General features: G+C 34.1%; 1 protein-coding gene across 6 annotated transcripts in view; it reads right to left on the reverse strand.

The window, feature by feature from the left end:
* The window catches only part of MACROD2 (mono-ADP ribosylhydrolase 2), a 2,138,630-nt gene that overhangs the window by 1,915,929 nt on the left and 202,241 nt on the right, over positions 1-20,460 (reverse strand). The gene's annotated exons all lie outside the window — the stretch shown is intronic.

A 20,460-nucleotide genomic window follows, 5' to 3' on the forward strand; every position in this document is an offset into this window, starting at 1 on the left:
TAACATTGATTAATAAAATTTTAAGAGTGGAATGTTAATAGATATATTCAAGTTATGTGGAATGAAAAGCTTTCAAAATATAAAGATGTGGCAGAAGAAATAAAAATCATGCGGAAACAGGATGAGGTACATATCCTCACCCTCATTCCATCTACTTACTAAAGTTGTCCCAAAGATGCTTTCATTGAGTCTAAAGAAAGTTTGTTTATATTGTAATATTATTGTTCAATTATAAAAAAACAATTATTTTATATTTCTCAGGACAATTCCACAGAACATTAAATATAAAAGAATAATAGCAAATTAATGTCATGTCCCAGAACTTTTTCTATCTAAATTCCATCTAAAATATCAGAAAGAGATGAATAGAAATATATTATTTAACATACCACTTTAAGGCTTACAAAGTACATTACATCTATCATCTTATTTAATCCCCATAAAATAACTTTGAGGATGGTATTGTATTCTTTTCAGCAAGGGTAAGTAGCATAAATATTCTGCCTTCACCATAAATATGAATCACAGGAGATAGAAAGTAACACCAAAAAGTTTCAGAATAAGGCATCATAATGTGCATATCATTGTGCTCTTGGCATCATTAATTGATGCCCACTAAACATCAATGGACATGGAATAAATCAGAGTCATTTATCCAATTTTATATTACCCTTTGAAATTGTGTACATGCAAAGAAGAAAGCCAGGGGGAAAGAGGAAACAATATCCACGGCAGGAATCTACTAAAAACTCTTAGAGAGAAAGTATAGATGTTAGAGAAAACTTGTATAAAGAAACTACCTATTTCATAGTCTGTGTGAATTGCAAATAGCAAAATAACGTCAAAAACATCATCCTTCACCATAATCCTATCCACATATCCTATATATATTCACATAAAAAAGACTAAAAACTTGAATTCCTACAAAGTTAAAAGGCACAAACCTACTCCTAAGAGAACAAGAAAATCAAAAGAGCACACAGATTTCACAGTGTTTACCCAGAGAAAATTTAAATTAAAATAAAGTTCAGATTTTGCAAGTATATATATTGATTTCTGGAAACCTATGCTAGGTACATTACAAGAATAACACCAGCTGGGTCAGAGAAAGAAAATATACCAGATCAATACTTCAAAATGTTTCAAAAAGTCAAAATTTAGTTGGGAGTGTGTGGTTTGTAGGGCAGGAGGTGGAGTGAAATAACACAATTTTTCCAGTTTAAATCATGGGGAAAATAATATATTATATATAATGTGTACATGTATGTTTGTGAAATATAAATGCATGTATATTATATATTTTTAACTGAAGTTGAAGTCAACAGTTTATAAAGTCTGATATTTGTTCATGAGAACAAAAAAAGAAAGAAGCAACAATTGCCATTCAATTCAAAGTGTCTCTCTACTTTGGAGAAGTACATTTCTCTCTTGATCTTTGCCTCACTTAATGGCACAAAGCTATCAAAGTCCCCTAACACTTGGGGATCCTATAAACCTAAGCTAGGAGGTTTATAGTCTTACAGCCTATAAGGCAATAAACTGTAAACTCCTTCCTGCCCACTTCAGACAGTTCTTTGTAACACAAATCAACAAATTCAACCTGCAGAAAACACTTGGTTCTGCAATCATTTCCTTTTAAGCAGAGCATGTGTTTGCCCCCCAAATCTGTATTTAATTAAGGCTAAGGGCTTAATCAATGCCTCCTCCCAGAAGTTTCCTATTCCTTCTAGCTAAATAGACATCGCAGCCATAGTTATATTTTTTTTCAATAATTTATTGCCATAATTGTGGTACAACCTCAACCTACACAAGTTCTCTCTGCCAAACCCATTACTCTAGCCTTCTGAGGAATCTCTCCTAGGCCTTCATTTCAATGGATTCCTATAAGGTAAAACAAAGTGTAGGATATGTAAAACACCATAAGGACCCTGAAACTTGGCAAAAGTTAGATTCAAAGTGTAGGCTTACTGGGCTTTGCAGAATCCTAAATGTGGCTAGTCTAGTACATGAGGTGAGACTCATTTCTACCCTTACTTTCTGAATTCTACCTAAGTATTTATTAAGTACCTACTATGTGACAGGCACTGTGCTAAAACCCAGGGACATAAAGAAAAGGAAAGGTGTGGGGCAGCAATGGCCCCAGTCCCCAAAGAACTCATATCTACTAGAAGAGATAACATGCAAATACATGTGTACAAACAAGATATATAGTGGACAGACTGGAGGATATCAACAGAGGAAAGACACCAACATTAAGGAAGATAGGGAAAGCATTTTGTAGAAAATGGAATTTTAGCTGAGATTTGCAGAAAGCCAGAAAAAAAAAGACAGAGATGAGGAGGGAGAAAACCCCAAGCATGCGGACAGCCTATGAAAATGCAAGCAGCAAGGAAATACTGTGACTTACATAAGTAATAGCAAATAGGTTAGTACCATATGTAGGGGCGGAGGAGGAAAAGGAGGATGGAAGTGTAATAAGACTGGAAAGGCAGGGGGACCAGGTTATGGAAGATTTAATATTTCATCCTGAATGTGACAGGGAATAGCTAAAGTTTATTGAATGGGAGAAGAGGGGACATGATCAAACCTGAACTTTAGAAAGATCAGGTTGGTAGCTGAATGAAGGATGGACTGAATAAAGGAGAAATTTGAGTCAGGGAGACCAATCAGTAGGTTACTGTAATAATTCAGGCATGAGGTGATGAGGACCTACATCTGGGTAGTTCCAGTATCAGAGGAAATAAGGTGTATACATGAGAGATATTGTAAAAGTGGGAATGACAAATTGGGAAACTGACTGGAAATGGAAGGTGAGACAGTGAGGAGTCAAGAATGATGCCTAGGGTATCTGGGTGACTGAGAGCATGGTGGTGCCCTTGACAGTAAGAGAGTACAGGACAGAGCATTGAGATGTAGCCACAGAACAGGAGCAAGACATGGATGATAATTCTGTAAAGAAGACTGCAAAGGAAAAGGCCTAAAACAGAACCAGGATAGAGGAGCATCAAGGAAACTTAGGTAGGAAAAGGTGTTAAATACTGTAGAGAAGCTAAAGGGATGAAGAATGAGAAAAGGTCATTGGATTTAGCAATAAATAAATCATTGGTGAACTTGAAGAAAGCAATTTCAATCAAGCTGTAAAACAGAAACGAGATAATAAGGCATTCAGAAGGGAACAGGAGGTGAGAAAGTGGAGGCAACATAGAAGACCTTTTCCATGCATTTGGCTTTGAAAGGAAGAGGATAGAGGACAATATTTTGAGAACATGAGAGAGTCAAATGGATTTTTTTAAGGATAGGAGAAATATTTCATCATATCTGTAGGCATCAGGAAAGTATATTATTAATTGGTTAACTTGACCACTGAAGTCTGATATGCAATTCATTTGGGAAACTTTCAAAGTTTGACATAAGGAATTAATTCTGATTCACAAATGGCACTTTACATTTGCTACCTACTATTAGTCATGTTTGAATTTTGCAGTTCTATTTTTCTCAAAGACTATTGAAAGACTTTCATAAATGAGAAATATAATGTAATCCTTAAATAAGTTATAAATAGAAGAAAGGTAGAGTGTCTATGTGTAAAAATAGATAACATTTCAAAGTTATTTCACCAGATGAGTCATTAGACATTACAATGCCATATACTCTGCATTGTCTAAAATAACTTTAGCTCTAAGTATCAAAGCAGCCTTTGCAAATACAAACTATCAAAAGTACATGTCTGGTTATGTTAAATAGTAACTTGCCTTTTCTGGTACTATTGAAAAATAGTTACTATTTAAAATAATCAAGAAACATTTAATATAGCTTTAAATAAAGAGAACAGAATCAACAATAACATGGACTCTCCTCTTGCCCATGGGCTTCATACATACAGGATTTCTGGGCAAAAGAACTATGGTAATATCTGCTTTCAACTGTAACAATAAACATAATGGAAACATAAAGGTTGGCTTCTAAAGAAAGGAAGATTGACTAAAGAATGATCTACTATGATCACCCTTAATTATTCTATACCACCTAGAATAGTAGCTACCTAAACTATCCAGTCAGAATATGACAAAACAGGAAGATGATAAATGTTGCAGGGAATGTGGGAAAACTGGAACGCTAGTGCACTGCTGGTGAAGTTATCAACTGATGCAACCATTCTGGAGAGCAATTTGGAACTATACCCAAAGGGCTATAAAACTGCGCATACCCTTTGATCCAGTACTATCACTGCTAGGTCTGTACCCCAAATAGATTTAAAAAATGGGAAAGGACCTATTTAAACAACAAAAAAATTTATAACTGCTCTTTTTTGTGGTAGCTAAGAATTGGAAATTGAGGGGATACCTATCAATTGGGGAATGGCTGAATAACAATTATAATGGAATATTATGGTGCTATAAGAAATGACCAGCAGGATGATTTCAGAAAAACCTGGATTTACATGAACTGATACAAAGTGAAATGAGCAGAACCAGGAGAACATTGTACACAGTAAGCAATATTATATGATGAAGAACTGTGAATGACTTGTCTATTCTCAGCAATACAATGACCCAAGACAATCCTAAAGGACTCATGATACTTGCCTCCAGAGAAAGAATTAGGGTTGTCTGAATACAGACCGAAGTATGCTATTTTTCACTTTCTTTCTTTTTTGTTGTTGTTGTTCTAGTCTTCTTGCAAAGAAGACTAATATGGAAATGTTTACATGCTTGTACATATATAAACTATATCAGATTGCTTACCATCTGAGGGAGAGAGTCAGGAAGGGAGGGAGATTTAGAATTTGGAACTATAAACTTAAAAAATATAAAACAATGAATGTTAAAAGAAAAGTTTTAACATGTAATTGGGGGAATGAACTTTTTTAAAATAAAATAAAAATTATTTAGTCAGACAAAACATTTTGGTCAAAGGTCCAATCATGCAATCACAAATCTGCCTGAGAAATAATATGTCCTTCCTTATGGAAAGATATTTATAAATGAAATTCCTTCAATTCTTCAGACAAAATTTTGACAGGTGACTCTCAGGGAAACCTTTCTACTTCTTCAAGTATTAGACTATGGCCACATGATCACACTTGAATTGAAAGGACTCATTTCTTCTGGAATTAAAGCTGTTGTGATATTGAGGAAGTATTGCAATTTATCTCCTCAAGTATATGTCTTGTCCTCCAACACCAAATACAATATAATCTCAGGGATTAGATTTTACATGTTTTTCAATTTCTATCTCCTCATACTATACACTGTACAAGCAAGTATTCAATAAATATTTGTTGTTGATTAAATATTAACTGATAACCATTTTTGCTTAATCATTTTCAGTCATATCTGACTGTTCATGACCCCATTTGGGTTTTTTTTTCATGACCTCATTTGGGTTTGTTTGTTTTTTGTTTGGTTTGGGTTTTTTGGCAGAGATACTGGAGTGGTTTGCCATTTCCTTCTCCAGCTCATTTTGCAGTTGAGGAGCTGAGGCAAAGAAGGCCAAGTGACTTTGTCTAGGATCAAACATCTAGTAAACATCTGAGGCCAGATTTGAACTCAGGAAGATGAGTCTTCCTGACTCCAGGCACTGCACTGTATCCACTGAGCCACCTAGCTGCCCCTATCCCAGGAACAGAAATACAGAATTCCTGCTAACCTGTTTTAGCACATGAATCTATCAACCAGCCAGCAATGTGTGGAATAAAATCTTTGTTTTCTATTATATTAGAAAGTTGGGGAGGGCGGGTCTTAAGTGTAAAAAATTCTAATCAGCTAAGAGTTGAATTTGCCAAAAGAATACTATACTATATATAGATAACTATGAAGCAAACAATTAAAACATCCTATTTATCATATCTTCATCTGAATATCAACATCATCAACAAAACTTGGAGATAACTATTCATTGTTCCAACTCTTACACTATATATCTATCTATGAATACATACACACATGCATACACATTCATGCATACATGTACCACTACATTGCTGGTTCTGGGAACCATTCTGTGACCATTCATGTGGACTCTAGGGGCTGTTCCTATTAGAATATAAGTTCTTGGACAGTAGAGATTTTTTTTTCATTCTTTATATGTATAGCTCCAGTGCTTACTACAAGACTAATATTGAAGGAATTTAATAAGTATTTTTTAACTGACTCATAAGGCAATGATAAAGTATATTTTAGCATAATCAGACTCAGTGACATAGTTACATAAACTCTCATACAAACTTTTGAAGTCAGGACAAAACAAGCAGGCAAGAGTGAATGGACACATTAAAGCCCCTTGCCTGGAATTTGTTCCTCTTTCACCTTCGCCCCTTAGAATCTTTCCTTTTCTTAAAGTCTCAACTCAGGTGACCACTTACTATAACAAGTTTTTCTTTCTTCTTGTTAATGATTTCTTCTTTTTCCAATTGCCTTGCACCTATCTATGCAAATATTGTCTCACTCATCTCAGCAGACTAAATCCCCCCTCCCAGTAGAGTTTAATCTCCTTGTTCATACAGTGTTTATATCTCCATCAGCCTTACTCAGAGTCTTGCACACAGTGGATACCAAACAAATGCTTATCAGATTCAATTGACTTGCAACCCTCTTATTTATTCCCTTCTCAAAAAAAAAAAAAAAAAGACAGTTGGCAAATATTTCCTTAACTGTAAAGATTAGTTCTGTGATATGAAGGTCTAATTCAACATTCTAAATTCTTTAATTCTAAACAATGTTAATTTCTCAGAAGTAACTACAATTTGTGGCTAATATGGGTTTACAATTAAGTAGAAAATAGGTCAAATTTATGAGATTGTACGAGAAGAGCTGTTTACTCCTTACTCTTTTAATGATGAGCATTTTTAGCAAACAAAAATCCCAATGTATAGTTAATTTTAAAGATATTTTAAGAAGCATATGAAGTAGAAACAATCATTACCCATTCATATTCCCATATGTTGAAAAATCTATCATAAGAGGGAATTTTTGCTAAAAGAGTGACTCAGTCCCTGCTCTTGGCCTCAAACAGTACTGCTACAATATTCCCAGGACATGCTGCAAGCTAATTTTTAAATAAACTACTTATCCATAAAATACCTCCATAAAATATTCAAACTCCTCTGAGCTTCTGTCAAGCTCTCTATTAAGGTTGCAAATTTTTTATTAGCTACTAACACATAAAAGAATTCATTTTACATGCTGCTCACTGTGAACAGAAGAATAAACAAATACTGCCATTCAAACTCAAATCCAGCCTACACTGAGGCTTGATGCAGGTCTGTGAGAGGATTATAATTAGACTGTGAAACCCTAGATTCCAACCTGTTCTCAAAATCATCTTTGAAATTCTATTCATCTACCTTTGATTTCTCTCATTAAGAGAAATTAAATTCACCAGCCACTGTGCTATGAATGTATACACACATGCACACAAAAGCACATGTGCATGCATGCACAAATATACATATACATATTAACTACAAAGAACAAACTCTGTTGAATAGCTCTTCATCTTATATTGCTCTATCTTTCTAGGTAAATACTTATGTACATAAAAAACTAACTAAAATGAAAATAGCCTGAGAAAAAAATCTAAAAAATAAAAACTAACAGTTAATTTTGTTGCAATAATAACAGCTAACATTTACATAGTGCTTACTATGTGCCAGGCACTATGTTAAGCAATTTACAAATATATCTCATTTGATACTCACAACCTCTATAGGAGGTAGGTGTTATTTAATATTTGATCCCATTTTGTAGATGAGGAAATTGAGGCATATAAAGATTAAGTGACTTGCCCAGGGTCACAAAGTGTCTGAGGTTGGATTTGGACTCAGGTCTTTCTGACTCCAGCCCCAGTGCTCTATCCACTGTTCCACCTGGCTACCAATGATAAATTCAAATTTGGAATCAAAATATAAAATACTGAAGACTAATTTCCCCTTATAAAAGTAAATTCCTACTCCTTTAAAGGTTTGGTTTGTTGGGGTTTTTTTTTGATGTCTCATCATGGCATAAACTCAAGACTCAAAGATAGAAGGAGTCATCTAGTTCAACCCTTTCATTTTACAGATTAGAAAACTGAGACCCAGATGACTTGTCAAGCCACACAAGTAAGTGATCATCAGAAGTAGAATTTGAACCCAGCTCATTTGACTTCAGAGTCAATTTTCTTACTACTGTACCACATGTCAACGAGTGGCACTAGCTTATGCCAGTGAAGTATAAACTCTGCAGAGATGATGTGCAGAAAAGCATTCATATCTGACTCAAAATTAATGATACTTTATTATACATCACATAAGACAATATGATAGTTCTTAGAAAATATATAAGTAGATGAATAGTATAAAAGTGTGGGAGATATATTTTCAGAATTTTAATGTTATTAGATCTCTCTGCAATAACAATGCTATAGTTATCCAATATTCATATGTGAGAATATTGAGAGGATGAGGATCTGTGTGGAGTGTCTGACAGCTCTCTGAGTCCTGAGCAGCCTCCTTTTGAGACTTTTTTAGCTATCAATTTAGCTGATGCATTAACCAGTTTTTTTAATTCAATGTTTGCCATATTCACAAAATTATGTTTGTAAAACATTTTGAGCCCCTTAGAAAAAGTCTCTCCATAAAAATATACATTTAATAATTCTATTTTTAAAACCAAGGAAAATGGGGACAGATTCCATAAAATCTAGATAGGCAAGAATTATGTTTTTTGTATTATCTTAGTACACATACAGACATGCAGAGTATGCAGCACCACATCTCTTGGTATCCTGTTAATATTTATGTAAGATGAGTATTAAAAATTTAAAAGAAATTTTAATGTGTCTTCTGGGCAGGCTGGTCAAAATAAATGTCTGTGAGCTAGAATTTTTTTCTTCATCCCCAACACATGTACATTCAATATAAATGGTTCTTTTTTCCCTATGGGGAAATATATTTTTAAGACAATAGTGACAAGAGAAAATTCAACATTTTTCAAGAAAATGAAAAATACATGTGGACAATACAGATGTCTTCATCTTTTTTATCTTCTATGGTACAATATCCTCCTATATTAAATGTCAAATAGTGGTGAATAAATATCTGTTGTATTCCAGTTAGACCAGTGTCATTATGCCACTTCCCCACCCCCACCTAATATACACTTCACATTATGAATCTTTGCTAGCACTCTTCTCCAGGATGAAATGCCCTCTTTCCTCTGCCTGTCTATATACAATCACCCTTCAAGCAATACCTCTACTGAATGAAATTTGACCTGACAATTCCAACTTTATACCTCCTCTAATTACTTTTACATGAATTACTCGAATTATCTGTAGATCAAAATTTAGCACTTATATACTGCAATGGTATATATTGTCATGTATAGCACCATTTTAGTCATTATTTATGTACTTATATCTGATCCTCCCAACTAGACTGTGAGATTCTTATGGGTAGTTAAAGTAATGTGGTCATTTGTTTTATTATTCAATAAGTATTTAGTAGTTGTCTATTGTATGTGAAGCATTTATCATACAATCTGTTTTATTACTATACTTTTTCACAAATACTGGTCAAGAGGCATGAAGGAAAGGGACACTGAAAGGTAACAAACGTCAGGAGGAATGGGAAGTATGATTAAACATTAGATCTTTGTCTGATGATAAGCAAATATAAAACTTGTGCAGTGTCCACATGAGCAAAACCTAAGTGAACATGGCTGCCCTCTATTCAGTCCAATTCACTGTGACATCTTCATAAATTGATTAGTAATAGAAGACATAAAGTACCAATTTTTTTCTATTCAAAAGATAATATTAGTGTCATCAATAATGAATTTGGACTTTCAAATATTATCTGGTCTGGACAGTTCTAATTAATCTATTATTTAGCCATTCTTGCAGATACCATCCTTTTCATAATGTTTTTACATCAGGATTAGTGTGGAGGTTTTCTCTCTGCCTAAGTTAATAATTCTTCAACATGGTACCAAGACATGGAAGTTCCAAGGTGAAAGGAATATCAACTGACTCAGAGATTTGGATAGGTGATCAGAAAAAAAATGATAAAATCTTTCAGTATATGATATCATCCTACTTGGATATGTGATTTCAATACTTCCCAGTTTTCCAACAAAACTCAAAAATTTATCTATCTCTTAGTTTTCTAACCTGTACAATCCCAGGTTGTGCTATTTTACCAGTCCACTGCCCCTCACCTACTCTGGTGGCAAATAAGATGAGTTGCACTGCACCAAGTTAGGGAGGAAGGAAATCTTTACAGGACATCACTATTCTATGTCATTATAAGGTTTCTAAAGCTAGATCCATACAATCTTCTAGACTTTTTAAGTGATATATTCAACATCTACAGCCAGGACTATGGCTGAAGTTTCATTATTCAATGTATTTGATTCTGTGTTATCCACTTTCCATTCTATTCCAAGAAGTCACTCAAATATGCAGTGGTCTCTTGGTTATGCTTCATTGGGGAACACTTGAAGAGAAAAATAGAGGATACAGTGCTCTGGGGGTTCAGTTAAGAATCTTCAGAAAAGAATTCTACCACCTTATGGCATCATAGATTCGGTGAAAGGAAACTATTAGTTCAAGGTTAATAGTAATAATAACTAGTATTTATACAGCACTTTAAGATTTGCAGTGTTTTATGTATGTTACCTTGTTTGAGCCTCACGACTCAATGAAATAGAAACTATCATTTGCCTTTTACAGGTGAGAAAACTGAGGAGGAGAAAGATTGACTTTCCCAGGATCACAAAATGAAAAGGCAACTGAGGCAGGATTTGAAGTCATGTCTTCTAGTGTCCAGCACTCTGCCCACAGTGACAACTGCCTACTCAAGTTACAAGATAACTGATACAAACCTCTCCCAAGGATGCCATACAGTGGGAGTAGACTATCGGGGAGGATGATGCGGGAGTGAAAGCTATCAATTATTACAGATCTCTGCACTTTAAAATAATTTCACAAAAATTAACCTGTACAAAGCACAAGAAAGAAGCATAAAAGTAGAATTTTAAAAATAATGAGGGAGAAAGACTGTGCCTCCTACAATATTTCAAAATAAAACTGGTATAAGTCAACATGAAACTTGGTTTATTTTTAGAGGATTCCATGTTAAAGAACATTAACTTCTCTTTTAAAAAAAATCAAAACTGAGCCTTCGAATAGGGAATAATAGTTCACATTTTTAAAACATTTTCAACTTCTTTTGTTTTGTCTTTGTATCCCCAGCATGCCACACAATGTCTTATAATTACAAAATTCTTGTATTGGACAGGAGTGGTTGATAAAGTAGAGATAGGACAGGCATGAAGAATTCAAAAATGGAATTTGAAAGAGAAACTTTCATTTAGAAATGATTAGACAATGGCAGATCACAAATGTCTGGCAATCTTTGTAGCCAAAGGCTTATAGAGAAGCAGTCATACACTGAACTGATCTAGTAAGAATTATTTCTGCAGATCTCAGCAAGATTAATCTTAAAGAGAACTTAATTGCCATCAAAACTAGTTAAACTCAGGTTTCAGGATTATGTATATCTTTTCCTCTTAAAACTTAAAATCTCCATCCTAGATTTTCAGGTAAGTTTGAAATAGCCATAGGGGATTATGCCACATTATGCCATGTGGAGTTAATTTGCTATGTAGAACAGTAATGGTGACCAATTATGTTTTTAGTACTACTCCAAATAACGAGAGTTGACAGCGACACTCTAGAGAGCATTTATACTAGGATCCTAATTTTACAGCAACTTAAAACCAAATATTTCTAGACAAATTTAGCGTTAAGCTTTGCACTACAGTGAGCTGTATGTCAGGCTTTAGTTCTCTGGTTACAATATTATCCTTTTAAGAAAGTACATCACATTATTTAACGTGATCAGTAACACCAAGAAAGTCCAAGTTGGTATATCTATTAACAATAGAAACTGCACTCACAATCAAGAAAAAGCCTTATTTTCTATACAACACAAACAAGGCTTTCAGAAAATTCCAAACGTACCTACAGGAACATCTACAAGAGCAGATGAAGACATGATGCTTTTGTCATCTTTTGATGGATATAAAAATCCCTAAATTATAAACATCTTGTTAACAAATAAGCATTTCTAACTTAAAAATATTATAGTATTTACAAAATACTATATTTAGCTAAAACACTAAATTTGAGTACAAAATACAGGTTTTAATTTCTTGAGAAGGCAAAAGTAAAATTTTTGAATATAATTCATCACTTTTTTCAGTTTAGGAAATAAAGTAAGAAACAATGATTCAAAGATGAGCTATGAAGAATGTTTCAGTTCTCTCCCTTTTTTTGTTTCTGCCTAAAGTATATGTTTTTTAATTTAATGCTTTTTGAATTTAATTATTTAAAGAAGATTATAATTAAGTAATAATCTAAATTGTTTGAATCTATATACCCCCTGCCCTAACTAACAGATAACCCTTAAAGGGCAAGCCAAGGCCCTCTCAGAATCAATATTAGCACAGTACAGAAATGTTTGTCCTAGAAGTAATAGACTGGTATTGAAACACTTAATACTGATTTCTATTACTACAATTACATAAAACTGAAAAAAATGCTTAAGCAACTGAGTACCAAAAATTAACCCCAACAATAATGTCATGAACTAAGGGATATGAGTCCATAATGAGACAATAAAGAGCTCTAAGTAACATTAAATTCAGAGAATTAGGAGTTACTTCTTTTAAGATACTCTTATTCTGTTAAGAGATGCTACAGAGGGGCAGCTAGGTGGTGCAGTAGATAGAGCTCCAACCTCGGAGTCAGGAGGACCTGAGTTCAAATTCAGCCTCAGACACATGACACTTACTAGCTGTGTGACCCTGGGCAAGTCACTTAACCCCAATTTCCTCATCAAAAATCAAAAAACAGAAAAAACAAAAAAAAAGAAAGAGAGAGAGATGCTACAGATGCATTCTAATAAATGACAGCTAACCACCATACATTATGCTTCTACTTACCTAAGTCCAGTTGTCTGAGTCTTCATTTCATCCAAGGCATAAGGCAGGATAATTTTAAGTTATCTTGTTGCTAGATATCAAGATAGTTCTTCTGCTTGAAACCACTAACCATAAGTAATTTCTACTTCTTCACCTAGAATTCCTGAAAGAACACTTCCTGCTTTTCTTCTCTTAAAGGATTTTTACTTTCTAGCCTTTGGACACCTCTCCCCAAAGAGGAAACCTCCTAAATCCAATAACTCTCTTTCCACTCTAGTCCTCTTTCACACCCTCTCTCTACACACACACACACACACACACACACACACACACACACACACACACACACACCATTTAAAGCTATCTCAAGAATATCGGTGATTGATGAAAAGGTCCCAAAAGAGAACTCTATGAGGAAAGAAAAGGGAATTGTATGTGAGAAATAAGAAATGTCAACAGATTGGACATGAGTGAGTGAGAGTAATGAGTCAAGAAAGACACCAAGAAGGTGAGCCTGGATGACTGTAAGGTTATTTGATAAAAAAATTTTGGAATTGATCAGTAAAGTTCCTTTGCCTCTTCTTGTGGAGGTTCTAGTTCTTCCTTCTGCTTTATTTCTTTTTGGTCTGTACCCACTGAAAATATTATAAAGAGTTGTCTGACCCCAGAAATCATGTAGTAAGGGACAGGCAAGATTTGAACTCAGGCCCTCTGGCTCCAAAGACAGTGCTATTTTCATTGAACCATGTAGGCTCAATTTAGCATCTCTTCCTCATTCATAACTTCAATATTATACTTTCTATAATAACTCACACCATACACCCAATTCTTCTTTTAATTGAGACTAGAATTTAACCTAACTCCATTGGAAGCATATTCCATGATATAGATCAACCAGGAAACATTACTTTGATATTAACCTAAATTTTCCCTAATGTCATCACTTTATCCCTGGTTATATACCTATATATCTCACTAATTAAAGATGCTTCCTCATCAGTGTTTACATCTTTCAAGAAATGAAAGACCTTAATGCATTATTTCCATACACTTACAGATATAGGGGAAAAAACATCCCTATTTTTGGTTCTTATGATGTATCTGCTGTTTAGTATTAAAAAAAATTGTTACTTCAAAAAGAAAAGAGAGGGGGAGAGGGAAAAAGGAAGGACAAAGAGAGAGAGAAAGAAAAGGAGGAAGAGAAGGAGAGGGAAGGATGCAGGGATGGAGAAAAGGAGAAAGAGAGAGAGACAGAGACAGAGAGACAGAGATAGAGAAACAGACAGAGACAGAGAAGATACCGCGGACTTTAACCTCAACACCCAAGTCAGTTTAAGATGTTATGAAGATGACCAGTCTCTCCTATCACCAATCCAACCATATCATTCTTTAGCTTTAAAAATTTTAGGGGCTACACTTTCCCTTTAAGATGAAACAAAAACTCTAAGATTAGCATTTAAGGGTCTCCACAATCTGGTACCAAAATACTTTTCCATTCTTATTTTCCAATATTCACATTTATATACAGACAAAAATAATATTTCAGAAATTCTAATAAATGAAGACCATTATCTCTAATTCTTTCCATGGTTGGTTTGTCTATCCATGTTACATAATTCTTTAATCCTTCGAAGATCTGTAATTTCACCAGTGTGGTCCCTCCTTCCATCAAACCAGTCCATAGCCTCTTAAGATTCAGTAGGTGGTTTTCTAAGGGACAAAATACATAGAACCCTTCAGATAATTTAAACCCTCATAAATTTTGTATCAACTTATTTATGATGATAAGCAATTTAAAATAATTGCTATTTTGCTGCCATCTTAATGTACCTTAATAAAAATATTGAATAAATTAAACAAAACAAATTTAAAGTTCAATACTTTTTTATATTCAGAAGTTTTAATCTTGAAGGCTATTTGCTGATTTTTTTTAGGTATGCAGCATACTTGGGAGGGAAGGAACTTTAGAAGAGAAAGATAAGTGCAGAATTTAACAGGTCACAAGTAATTCTACATTTTGTTCTCACATAAATAGAGGGGTGCCATTAATATGACATACAAATGCCAATTATTTTTATTTCATTTCAAACTTAAGCTACATATACTACCTAAATGAATGGCAGGCTACTACTAATAATAAGGATAAGCCCATAGCGGTAAGCAATAGAGTACACAGATATTTATATAAATACATACAAAGGAGTGCTCTGTCTGAAATGTATGGGTAAGAGATGCTCATTGTAGCTTCATCTGTAATTCTGCATGTTTATTTTTCAAAATGAGTTTATTCTCTTTATTTTGTTTGGTTTTGTTTTTAAAGACGAGGTCTCTCTTTCTCACCCAGGCTAGAAGTGCAGGGACTATTCGCAGGCCAGATCTCACTACTGATCAGCATGGGTGCTCTGGCCAGCTGTATTTCCAAACTTGGCTATCATATAAATGATAAACTTAATACAGATACCCAATTGGCATAGTCCTTTGCATCTCAGAATGCCAAAGCTCAAAAGATCTTCCAGTCTCAGCCTTCTGGGTAGTTAGAATTATAGGCATGTAACACCATGCCAAATTTTAATCACTCTTCAAAAATATTGAACCTGTGATTTGGGTATTATGCTATCATCAATTTCTGCTACTTATTTGAGTTTAATCTGAAAGATGCTTTAATTTGAATGTGATTATTCTTATTTCCAACCTTCATGCTATGAAAGAGAAGAAACCTACAATGGCATCTTTAAATAAAAGAAACTTTCAACTAAAGTGCATATTTCTAAGAATTCCTGTGCCAATAAATCATCACTCATTTAGAAAAGTTTCTGGGACTCCATTTTCTATAAGACCATACAGGTCTTATAGGTCTACCATACAGGATGTCTGTATCAAGAGGAAAGCATGATTGGGATGATTAAACATAATGCCAGCCACTCTCAGGGTGTATGAATACAAGGAAGCACTGAGATTACTGTGATCTGGATGCCAATAAGTACCTAAGGCTACCTAAGCCATGGACTATAATGTGACATAAAGTTTAAAAGTGAGCAGCAGATGTAGGAATGAGAAAGTTTTTAGCAACAATGGCAATATAACTATGGGAGCATATTTGACATTTTACTTATAAAACTAAAAATATTCAGAAATACTATTTTCTGCAAAACCCTTTCCAAAATCCATGGGAAAGGCCCTTTGAAAAGTAGGTAATAAGTGAAAGACAAAAAGGCTTTCATTTGCCATTCATCAAATGAGATAACAGTTGTTAAAAAGCATTTACTATATATTCCCTTCTCTTCCCTTATTAGGTGAATGAATTGAGTGATATCCAGAAATTTAACAAAGAGTATCTCCTATCTAGATAAGAAAAGTTGTCTTTCCCCATCCCTTATTCTTGATTAGAACACTGATCCATTTAAGAGCAATCTCCTCCCATTCCTTGAAGGCATTAAACTAAGGTCCATGCCATAGGAACTACCCTTCCATTCAACAAGAAGCATTCAAACCATCTCCTATTCAATTTGGATTCTGGAGATAGATTCATAAGAGGAACTCCATTGACTTGGAGGAGTAGGGTCTGGGAGAAAGAAGATAGAGATAGAATTGGTCCATTCTAGAATGTTAATCCAGATTGTATTTTAAGATATTTTTTCCAGGTTTAATAGTCTTGTAGGTGTTGCCTGACATTTTTGAGGGGCAGAGATTCATGTCAGAGGTGATGAGGGACTATTCCAGTCTGAATATACCTCTCCAAACTAGGAATAACTTTGAATTTTGATCAATGTTAAATAAATTAATCAGTTTTTGTAAGACCAGTGACTAAATGAAGAATACAGTCTTACTATTAATATTTTTCCTTCATAGTATTGATACTAATTCTATTGTCTCCTTCCCACCCCTATCATGCCTTTCAGAGGTATATTTGGTAACTATGGGGGCTGGGGAAATTACATTGAGGAAGGAAATATTTGTGAAGCAACTGCTATGTGCTGTCCTAAGCACTTTTCAAATATTATCTCATTTTATCCTCACAACAAACCTGGGAGGTAGGTATTATTATTATCCCCTTTTTACCATTGAGAAATTCAAGCAAACAGAGGTTAAGCAGAGGGTCACAGAGTTAGTAAGTGTCTAAGACCAGATTTGAACTTGTGTCTTCTTAACTCTAAGTCCACTATGCTACCCAAATGCCTTAAAGTTAAGGTTTGAACACTCATAAATGTGTCAAATATTCTTTCATTTCATTTCAGTACTGGTTTAATATCTTATCAATATTGTCTTTTTCAGTGAGCTTTGTAATTCAATGAACAAATGACTATTAAGACTCAAGAGACTTTAAAAGTTCTCAACTTCAAACTGGGTAAAAAAAAAGAGGACTAAAGATGGCAGATAAGGTAATTCCTCTATCATTCTCCCTCCCTACTATAACTTGATTTTCTCTAATCCCAGATATTCCCTGCCAGTTCCTTTTTTTCTTTTGAAAGAAGAGTGAAAAGCCTTCCCATTCCTTCTTTGTGAGATAAGAGCTGTCTAGATTAATTTTCAGACAATTCTTTGTTATTTAGGTAACATATACTGTTAACAATTAACAGCCTGTGAGACCTTTATAAACAGCCCTAGTAAAAGAATGCTACTTCCCCCCATTATTGTTACGTGAATCTGGACAAGAATTTATCAAAAGTTGGAGTGGGTATACACAAAGAAAGCAATTTTCAATTTAACACTCAATAAGGAAGGAAGAAAACAATCATTTATTAAATTCCTACTATATGCCAGACTTGGTGCTAAGTGCTTTACAAATAATATTTCATTTGATCCTCACAACAACCTTGGGAGGCAGGCACCCATTATCTCCATTTTACAGTTGAAGAAACTGAGGCAGAAAGAGATTCAGTGATTTGTGCAGAGTCTCACAGCTAGTGACTGTTTGAGGCTAGATCTGAACTCAGTTTTTCTTGACCACAGGTCCAGTGTTCTATCCAACGCAACACCTAACTGCCTCAATAAACATCAACTAATATTTGCACACATATTCTAGTTAAGTATCATTAATGTTTTAAAAGTACCCTATTACCTTCACACCCTTTCCCAGATTAGTCTTGAATATGCAATTAGACCATTTTGTTTCAAACAGATATCCCTGGTTAAAACATATAAAGCTTAAAGTCATGAGATTATATAAACACCAGACATATTTAATTTTCTTCTAGCTAAAATTTACTGGAAATAATTCAGCCCTACAACATAGTTTTATACAGAAAGGGCTTTACTATCTTATTGTATTCAAAATCAACATTAAGCAACTTCAATCAAGGAACAAATATATCAAAATAAAACAAACTTTCCCCACTATGGAGGCAAGTTCATGATTTGAAGACTCTGAATAGAGGACCTGTTATTCTTAATATCACCATCATAATTCTGAAAGATTTTTTTCCAAGAGGATAAGGTAGTCCTTTCATATTTAAATATGTAAATTAGTGGACTGGAATCCTTATATAATAGAAAGAGTAATTTTTAATGTTTAAGTAAAACATTATAACTATGACAATAAAACACATAGCCTATACAAAATGTACCAACATCACTCAACAACAAATTTTTTAGAACCTGCTAGATTTTCTCCCTTGCGATTTTCCAAGCATTTATTTTCTCTTTTTTGGCAGAAAAACAAGGTAACCTAAAGTAAGAAAACATCTTATAAATGTATCTTTAAATTTAAAAAAAATAAACCAATAATTATATCCGAGGTGGGGAAAACAGGGCATCTCACTCACTGACAACCTGTTTTCATGCCCAATACTGTGAAAATAAAACATTCAATTCATGTAGAGATGTTTCTATTTCAAGATTGCAAAAGAAACTAATACATGCTCCCAATTCTTTAAAACTTTACACACAGCAAACATTTTTATACCTCCCTTCATTTTTTTATAAAAAGAAATGATACAAAGGAAACTATTTTGCATGTAGCATCTGTTTAATGCCGAAGTCTCTAATTTCTTTATTGAGTAACAATGCATGTTAATGACATTTCATGCAGATCTTTTGGACTGGTTGAAGGAAATGATTATGTCATTTCCCTGAGGAATAGGAGTACCCACAAAAAGGAATTTCTCCCTATGTTAGAATGAGGAATTGGGTGGGGGGAGAAAGAAAAAAAGAAAGTATAGGGTGACATAAATCCAGCAATAAGTACTTTGCAAAAAAAAAAAAAAGAATAAAAAGAACATACCCAAAAGACTACAAAAAAATTCTTACCCTCAAATTCTAATACAAATTATAAAGGTTTTATAGTGCAACACTATTCCTCCAAAAGGTTTTTTGCCAGAGCATTATGTTAATGAGCAGTTTATTAATCATCTACATAACAATAACTAATTGGACTGTGTATGAAGAAAAAGTCTATTTTTCAAATCACCTTACATTTAAGAACTGCAACATAAAAGCAACTGTACTTTTTAACTGTTTAAAAGGACATGTTCCACATTCCTCCCACAAAATGAGCCTCTCTCTCCTGGTACTGGAAATAGTCAAATATATCTTGTCAATGCCATCTTGAAAGAGGATCAAAATGTAGGTTAACATATCTATTTTCACCTATTTCAACATCAGGACAACATAGAACCCATCAGATCCTACTGGTAAATATCTATCCAGAGCAATGTAAAGCAAACTAGAAGCAAATCAAGATTTCTTAGTCTTTAATAATCAAGTCCATCTCTAAGACAAATACCAATTGGGCTTAACATATGCTTAAATTTCAATGTCCAAATTATGGCACTATACAATATGTTCCTTTCCCATTGATCTGATAAACACTTTATTCAACTTCAACAAGCCACTTATAGAGGAATTGTGCAATATCCAAAATGATTCATAAAAGTTGGCTACAATGTCTACATACACACACACACACACACACACACAGAGGAATGCAACTTTCACCAACAAGTCCCAACAAAGTGGTCTATATCACCAAATCTTAATTATGCTGCACTCAAGAAGTACTCTGCATGCAAAGTAACAGGTTTGGAGACTAGCCTGCAGCTCTCAGTGGTTATTAGCAAGGTGTTCAAATCCCTGTGTGCTATTATGCCAACACAAAAATTGTAAGATAATTGTTGGCACTGTACTATGGTATCTCCATGATGATGATGATGATGATGATGATATTTATCTGTTCCAGAAAAGGATGCTATGGGAACTGATGTCCTGATTTATTGTTTTATTTTTAAAGCAGGTTAAAAAAAAAAAAAGAATCAGAATCAAGGAGAAAAAATAAAAGCTGTATTAATAATTAAAATCCTTATTATAGGGAGGGCTAACTGACACTACCTTGTTTTATAAATGTTCCATTTTTATTACTGAAATTTAGATGGCCAAAAGGTCCAAGTGCTAGACAATACATAGCCTATTTGTTGGGAGCATGAAGTGAGAAAAATTGGCATCTACTTAGTAGTAAGTTGAAGAATATTTTTGTAAATGAAGTGTTTCACTAGATGAT

Source organism: Phascolarctos cinereus, unplaced genomic scaffold (assembly GCF_003287225.1).
Source record: "Phascolarctos cinereus isolate Bilbo 61053 unplaced genomic scaffold, phaCin_HiC Scaffold_2;HRSCAF=192, whole genome shotgun sequence".
NCBI lineage: Eukaryota > Metazoa > Chordata > Mammalia > Diprotodontia > Phascolarctidae > Phascolarctos > Phascolarctos cinereus.